The sequence below is a fragment of the Apium graveolens genome, chromosome 1 (assembly GCF_009905375.1).
Source record: "Apium graveolens cultivar Ventura chromosome 1, ASM990537v1, whole genome shotgun sequence".
NCBI lineage: Eukaryota > Viridiplantae > Streptophyta > Magnoliopsida > Apiales > Apiaceae > Apium > Apium graveolens.
Window position 1 is genome coordinate 156,737,440 of NC_133647.1, and position 8,319 is coordinate 156,745,758.

Below are 8,319 nucleotides of genomic sequence, written 5' to 3' on the forward strand. Positions count from 1 at the left end.
CTAAATGAGGTTCATCAGTACAGTAAGTGTAAATAAGTTGACAGAATCTAGCAAAATAAACAACATCTTGATCCTCTGTCATCCTATCCCCAATAAAACCAATTATTCCAGTTGCAAAATCAAAATGAGTTTGATGAATAATAGCATACCCTATGTGCTGACTCAGAATTGGGATAGCATCAAAATTTGAACATTTGTTCCCAAAAGCTTTGGTGATGCAATCAAAGAAGAAACTCCATTCTCTTCTGATATTAGCCCGTTTCAACTGTCCAAGTTTCGTCAGACTCTTTTCATATCCCAATTCAGCCATTAACTCCCGAAGGGCTGAGTCCTCTGGAATTGAGAAAGTACAATCTTCTGGAAGATGTAAAGCCCTGCGTACTGTACCAGGAGTGACTACAAAGGATGGATCACCCACTTGGAAGATAATACTGGGAGTTCCACGTTGACCACCATCATCAAAAAGTCCAGTCCTCCAAAACCTCAGAACTTGTTGGCTTGAAAAGAATTCAGGTTGTGTTAATACATACCCAACCTCACTATATGCAAGAAGATCTTGCATAAAGTGCAATTCAGATGGAGCTTTAGTGTGATCAAGAACTGCAGCATAGTTATTGGGGACAAACTTAGCTCCATCAATGATTAAATCCTTTGGTGCCATGTGAAAAAAAAATTGAGATTCAAGTATGCCTGTTAGGTGTTTGAGATAATGTCTGTATGAAAAACCAACGTGAGAAAGAAAGAGAAAGAGAGTAAAAGTAAGGAGAGAGATAAAATATAAAGAAAATAAAAGATTAAAGAAATCTTCTCTCTGTTGTACTTGTACTCTGAACAAAAATGTTACCGTTGGACACCTGTCAGACATGCAGTAATAACGGACAGTTACTGGACTCGAGAAAACAGGAATCATTACTTACCCAGTTGCCTAGTTTCAAGGAAAAACCGTTCCATTTATCAAGAGAAACAGTTTTAATTCAAAATTTAAACCGTTAGCACTGATTGAATTATTTTTCACTGCATCATTGATATTCTGAAAATACATCACATGAAAATGACCAAGATAAATTAGATAAGTAAGTGCTGATAATGAATCAGAACTTAATATAAAACAAAATTTATATGGTCATCAAAATATCAATCAGGATTTATCAACACAAGATAAAATAACTCAGAGACAAAATCTTGAAGGAAAAACAACTTTCATTAATATATCAAGACAAAGCTGATGATGAAGAAAAACAGGAAGAAGACGAGATTAAGTCATCTTCTTCTTCCTACTCTCGACAAACAGAATGGCGAGTCGGATGATTCGCTCTTGCTGGCTGTTAGGGCGAAAACACGCGCTAATATTCACGCAAGTATACGCGTTCGCAAGTAATATAGAATATTTTCTAGTTCGTTCCCTCAGAGACTCAGACTAAATTATTGTCTAATTAAACTCACTCACCAATGTATGATTACTTCTCAATGTTAAGATAATAACACTTAAAATTGTTGATTAAATATTAACTATAATTAACTACTTAATTAACCACTTAACTAACACTTCAATTTATCAATAATAAGACACTCATGAGATCACAACTTCATTATTACTTCATTCTATAGCCATTGTTATTACCTTTAGCATGTGACAGTGATGATATTAATCGAATAACACGAAACTGATAAAAGCCAACTTTCATTGTACTAATACCATTCTACCAAGCATCCACAATTAAGATAGAAGTTGAATAGTCATCAATTATGTTGAGTTCCTATATGTCTACCGAAATTGACAACACAACGATTTAAGCTCAAGTTATTCCTTTTGATTACATAGGGCAAATAAAACTGTTAGAGTTACCCACTAATCATGCTCAACGTACATGAACCTATGCTAGCATGGCAAGTTCTAAATCTCAAGATCCACCGTCGCTTCACAAGAGATTAACACCCTATCTTATATGTTCGCGACGCACATAAGACGAATACGCACAACCAATACTAGATATCATGCAATCATCACACACTAAAGTATTAAACAATTAACTAAAGAATTCCATAATAAATCCGTTGCAACCCCATGATCACGATTAGCCCATAATAGAACTTATCGCCATCATGGGTTCATATGAAATCATGACAAACAAACACAAGAAAATAATAACTAAACTAATTATATTAAAACAGAGTACGTCACAAGAGTAAATAAGTCAAAGCAAGAAAACTAGCATCCAACGTTACAACGAAACAAGAATCACAAGAAAATATGCGTCCTCTTCGTTGCGGTGTGCTAAATCGGTCTTCTTCCTTATCTCCTTCGCTTCTTGCGTAAAACACAATCTAAAACATAATCCCCTTAATACTCTCTGTGAAAACGTCTCAAATCTACCTATATAATAGTCCCATAAAACTCAGATTACATAGAAGTTGGAAGCCAAACAGAAGTAGAAGTCTAAAATAATTTATCTTTTTCCCCGACCCTGTGCGGCCGCTCAGCATAGCTGCGCGGACGCGCAGGTTGCTGCGCGGCCGCTCAGCATTGTTGCACGGGCGCGCAGGCCTCTACTGGAAAAAATCCAGGTTTGCTCCGTTTCTTCGCCGTAATCTGCCCATTCCTTTCCTCTCGCAATGGTGAACACATGCCAAGGCTTATTCTTGATGATTCCTCCCCCGAAATGCAACTAATACCCTGAAATGCATAAACACTAGAAAAACGCATCAAATACACAAAATACTTGATTTCAAGACACCAATTTAAGCCATTTTAAGACGTTCTAAGTGGTATAAAATGCCACTTATCACTGGCGGAGAGCTTCCAGCCTTTCCTCCTCCAATCGCTCCAGATGGCGATGGTAGTCCATATAGAAGAACAGAAGGTGTGTTAGTACCTCCTGTGGGACAGAGTCCCATATCTCCTCAGGAATGGCTGTGACATGCCATTCCTGCTGCCACTCGGCACAACTTAGCTCCATATTGAAGTTTTGGTAGTTCAAAAACATGTTGTATCTGACCATTGTGTTTTTGAAAGAAGAAGTATGAAGATAAGTGTGTGAGAAGAATTTGATGGAAAGACTAATGTGAAGTGGCTGCTTATATAGGCAAGAGAATGCCAGGAGACGCAAAGAAATTGAATGCTGACAGGTAGAATTAATTCTACCTCTTCTCCCTAGACTTTGAAAAAGAATAACATTCATTGGAAAGAGGAATCATGGTTTAAACCGCACAAGAAACAAGAAACAGTGGACTGTTCAAGTACGAATACCATTAATCCTAATCATAGTGACTATTAATCTTCCACTTCAACATATTCTAGTTCGAACTGAGACTGTTATCAAATTTTATTCACAGATAAGCCAAGTAAAGGATTAGATTGAGAAATCAGAACTTAGACCTATACCAGAACTTAACAGTCATCAAAACATAATTTCTTAACTCGAAAAAGGAATGCCCATCTTAGTAAATCCTCCTACAAGTTCTGAGTTATAGACTTCAGAACTTAATCATCAGAACGTGTAACTAGAACTTGTCCTCGGAATTTGTGCAATAATGACACAATGACTGTTTATCTAAAATAACAAAGACCACCACGAAAATTTTCATCATTCAGATGGAGTGATTAGTGTGTGCATTAAGCTAAATAACAGACAAAGAGTAAAGTCTGATTCACTTCAGTACATCTTAGAAATAAGGCATAACTAAAATTTTGCTAAAGAGCTGTCATTGTCCTGAAACCTACTGATGAATGAGTTCATGCTTGAGTCCACCTCAACTGTTTTGTGCTAATTTTATGCATCTTTTGAAATTCTATTTTACAGTGGCTTTTCAGTGTAAGTGAGTCACGACTGTGTATCAGAATTTATGCTATTATCAGAGTATTTCTCCAGTAATCATAGAGTGTGAAAAGTCACCAAGAAAATATTTTGCTTTTCTAATACATATCTACTTAATACCAGCAATGCACTTGGGTCGTCCCTTCCACATTTTTACTCTAGATCTCAAAGGAGTACCTAATTTTATTCTTTGATCTTTTTGCTTTTTCTTTTGATAAGTGAGGTTTATCAGCACTTAGTACATTCAGCAGTTTTACTAGTATCAGAACTTAACAGATGAGTAGCATTATTCTAATTTGTGACTTAGTAATAAGATATACAAAGTAAACTTAACTAAGCTCAATTATCAGAATTTGCTAGTGTCATAGGGTTTCCACTGAAATAATTACTTCTTACATGGAATCATTTGTTTATTGAAGACTACTAGGTCAGTATCTAGCACAGTTATCCTCATAGGATTGAATAGGTACTTGAACAGACATATCACTTATCAGAGTTTAGAAACATATATCAGACAACAGTCAGTACTTAAAGACATTTATCAATTAAGCACAGAATACATAATGAGATTAATTCTGTAAATACTGAGCATAAAGTCTGATAACACAGAACAAGACTAAGCAGATTTAGAGAAAGAACCTGAAACCATTCCAAGTTCATTTACCAATCTTGTAAAAGTAGCTTCACACAGTGGTTTTGTGAAGATATCTGCTAGTTGTTGATCTGTGGGAACAAAATGCAATTCCACTGTACCTTCATCCACATGTTCCCTGATGAAGTGGTACCTGATGCTGATGTGCTTTGTCATTGAGTGTTGAACTGGATTACCTGTCATAGCAATAGCACTTTGATTATCACAGTAAATAGGGATTTTGAAATATGTTAACCCATAATCCAGTAACTGATTCTTCATCCAAAGAATCTGTGCACAACAGCTTCCTGCAGCAATATACTCTGCTTCTGCAGTTGATGTGGAAATTGACTTTTGTTTCTTGCTGTACCAAGAAACCAATCTGCCTCCAAGAAATTGGCAGCTTCAACTTGTGCTTTTCCTGTCAATTTTGCAACCTGCAAAATCTGCATCTGAGTAACCTATTAGTTTAAAATCTGATTCTCTAGGATACTATAATCCCAGAGCAGCTGTTCCTTTAAGATACTTAAAGATTCTTTTTACAGCTGTTAAGTGAGGTTCTCTTGGATCTGCTTGAAATCTTGCACAAAGACAGGTAACATACATGATATCAGGTCTACTAGCAGTTAGATAGAGTAGAGAGCCAATCATACCTCTGTAGTCAGTAATATCTACTGATTTACCGGTATCCTTATCCAGTTTTGTCGCAGTGGCCATTGGAGTGGATGCACTTGAACAATCTTGCATTCCAAATTTCTTCAGCAAGTTTCTGGTGTACTTGGTTTGACAAATAAAAGTGCCTTCCTCATTCTGCTTGACTTGAAGGCCCAGAAAATAGCTAAGTTCCCCCATCATACTCATCTGATATCTTGACTGCATTAGTTTGGCAAACTTTTTGCAAAGTTTGTCATTTGTAGATCCAAAAATGATATCATCAACATAAATCTGGACCAGAAGTAAGTCCTTTCCATGGTTGAGGTAGAACAGTGTTTTGTCTATTGTCCCTCGGTTGAATCCACTTTCCAGAAGAAACTGAGCTAAAGTCTCATACCATGCTCTAGGAGCTTGCTTAAGTTCATAAAGTGCTTTGTCAAGCCTGTAGACATAATCTAAATGTTTGGTATCTACAAAACCTGGAGGTTGTTCAACATATACCTCCTCCTCCAATTCTCCATTGTGAAAAGCACTTTTCACATCCATTTGAAAGACAGTAAACTTTTTGTGAGCAGCATAAGCCAAGAATATCCTTATGGCTTCTAACCTAGCAACTGGTGCAAATGTTTCATCATAATCAATTCCCTCCTGTTGAGAATATCCTTTTGCAACCAGCCTTGCCTTATTTCTTGTAACTATGCCATCACTGTCAGTTTTGTTTCTGAATACCCACTTTGTACCAACAACAGATCTATTCTTTGGTCTTGGCACTAGGGTCCAGACTTTGTTTCTTTCAAATTCATTCAACTCTTCCTGCATTGCTTGCACCCAATCAGCATCTTGAAGAGCTTCTTCCACTTTCTTTGGCTCATTCTCAGAGAGAAAAGAATTGTAAAGACATTCATTTGAAGTACCTGTTCTAGTTCTGACACCTGCATCAGGATTTCCAATTATCAAATCAGGTGTATGTGATTTTGTCCACTTCCTTGCAGATGGAAGGTTTTCTCTAGAACTGGATGCTCCCCCAAGATCCATGCTATTTTCATTTTCATTTTCTGATGCTCCCCCTGAAACTATGCTCTCTGAGTTGGATTCTTCAGTATTTAGATTTTCAGCACTATCAGAACTTAGCTTATCAGAACTTGAAGAGCCAGATGTATGTTCTGATGTTTCTTGAGATGTGGTAGGATCTTGAGTATGCTCCCCCTGCATAGGTGCATCTTCCTTTGACGTAGTCTCCACAGTTTCAATAACATTAGAGTTTAATCCATCAGAGTTTACAGTATCAGGACTTAGACTATCAGGATTTTCTGTATCAGAATTTGAGTCTTCATTTTCAAATCTCAGCTGATCATGGTCAATGAAATCTTCAAGACCAGTAATCTTTTTGTCATCAAAAGAGACATTGATAGATTCCATGACCACTTTTGTTCTCAAATTATAGACTCTGAAGGCTTTTATGGAAAGTGGATATCCAACAAAGATTCCTTCATCAGCTTTTAGATCAAACTTTGATAGCTGTTCAGGATGAGTCTTGAGAACAAAACACTTGCATCCAAATACATGAAAGTATTTCAGATTTGGCTTCTTTTTCTTCACCATCTCATATGGTGTTTTTCCATGCTTGTTAATGAGTGTTGCATTTTGAGTAAAACAAGCAGTCTGCACAGCTTCAGCCCAGAAATAGGTTGGAAGCTTTGCTTCTTCAAGCATTGTACGTGCAGCTTTAATGAGAGTTTTATTCTTCCTTTCAACAACTCCATTTTGCTGTGGAGTTCCAGGAGCAGAAAATTCCTGCTTTATTCCATGGCTTTTGCAGAACTCTTCCATTATCAAATTCTTGAACTCAGTGCCATTATCACTTCTTAAAACTTTCACAGAATCTTTGACCATTTTATCCAGATGTTTGATATGATCAATCAAGGTTGATGTAGTTTCACTTTTTGTATGCAAGAAATACACCCATGTGTATCTGGTGAACTCATCCACTATGACCAACGCATACTTCTTCTTTGCAATAGACATGACATTTACTGGACCAAATAGATCAACATGTATTAGATGATAAGGCTCAAGAATTGATGATTCAGTCTTGCTCTTGAATGAAGATTTTCTTTGTTTGGCTTTCTGACATGAATCACAAAGACCATCAGGAGCAAATACTGTGTTTGGCAATCCTCTCACAAGATCTTTCTTGACCAGTTCATTTATATTGTTGAAATTTAAATGAGAGAGTTTCTTATGCCAATTCCAGCTTTCTTCAATTGATGCTCTACTCATTAAACAGATTGCAGAACCATCAGTACTTGTTGAAAGCTTAGCTTCATAAATGTTACCACGCCTGTATCCTTTCAGAACAACTTTGCCTTTAGATTTACTCACAATTTCACAGTGCTCTTCAAAGAAATCAACATGATAACCTCTGTCACATATTTGACTTATACTCAGTAGGTTGTGTTTAAGTCCTGAGACTAGAGCTACTTGTTTAATTATGACATTTCCAAGATTGATATTGCCATATCCCAATGTTTTTCCAATGTTGCCATCTCCATAAGAAACACTTGGGCCAGCTTTCTCCACAAAGTCTGATAGCAGGGCCTTATTTCCAGTCATATGTCCTGAACATCCACTGTCCAGAACTAGAATATTTTTCCTGTTGCCCTGCAATCACAAAGACCACTAATTATTAATTTTAAGGACCCAGACTTGCTTGGATCCTTTGGCCTTATTAAGTTTGTTAACATTTGCAGCGGATTTAGCATCAGAGTTTATGTTAACATTTTTCTTATCAGAACTTACACTATCAGACTTTGAATCAGAATTTACACTAGAAGGAACAATGGAAACTTTCTTCAAAGAAGGTTTTATTTGATAATAATCATAGTACAAACTATGATATTCCTTACAAGTATAAATGGAATGCCATAAACTACCACAATGAAAACAAGGATTTTGTGGTTTGTATCTAACAGACTGACTCTTAACTCCTGATTTTGAAGGAAGGAGTTAATATTCTTATTCTTCCTGCAAAAAGAAGCCAGATGGTTAGAACTTCCACAGTTATGACATATTTTCCTAGGAGCATCAGGAACAGGTTTATAATCATTGCTTTTATTCACACCTTCCTTTCCATTCCTATTTTTCCTAGGTGATTTTACCTTGTTTGCATTCTTGACATCTTTCAGCTTATGCTTAAGCTGCTTCTTTGTCATTAAGCCT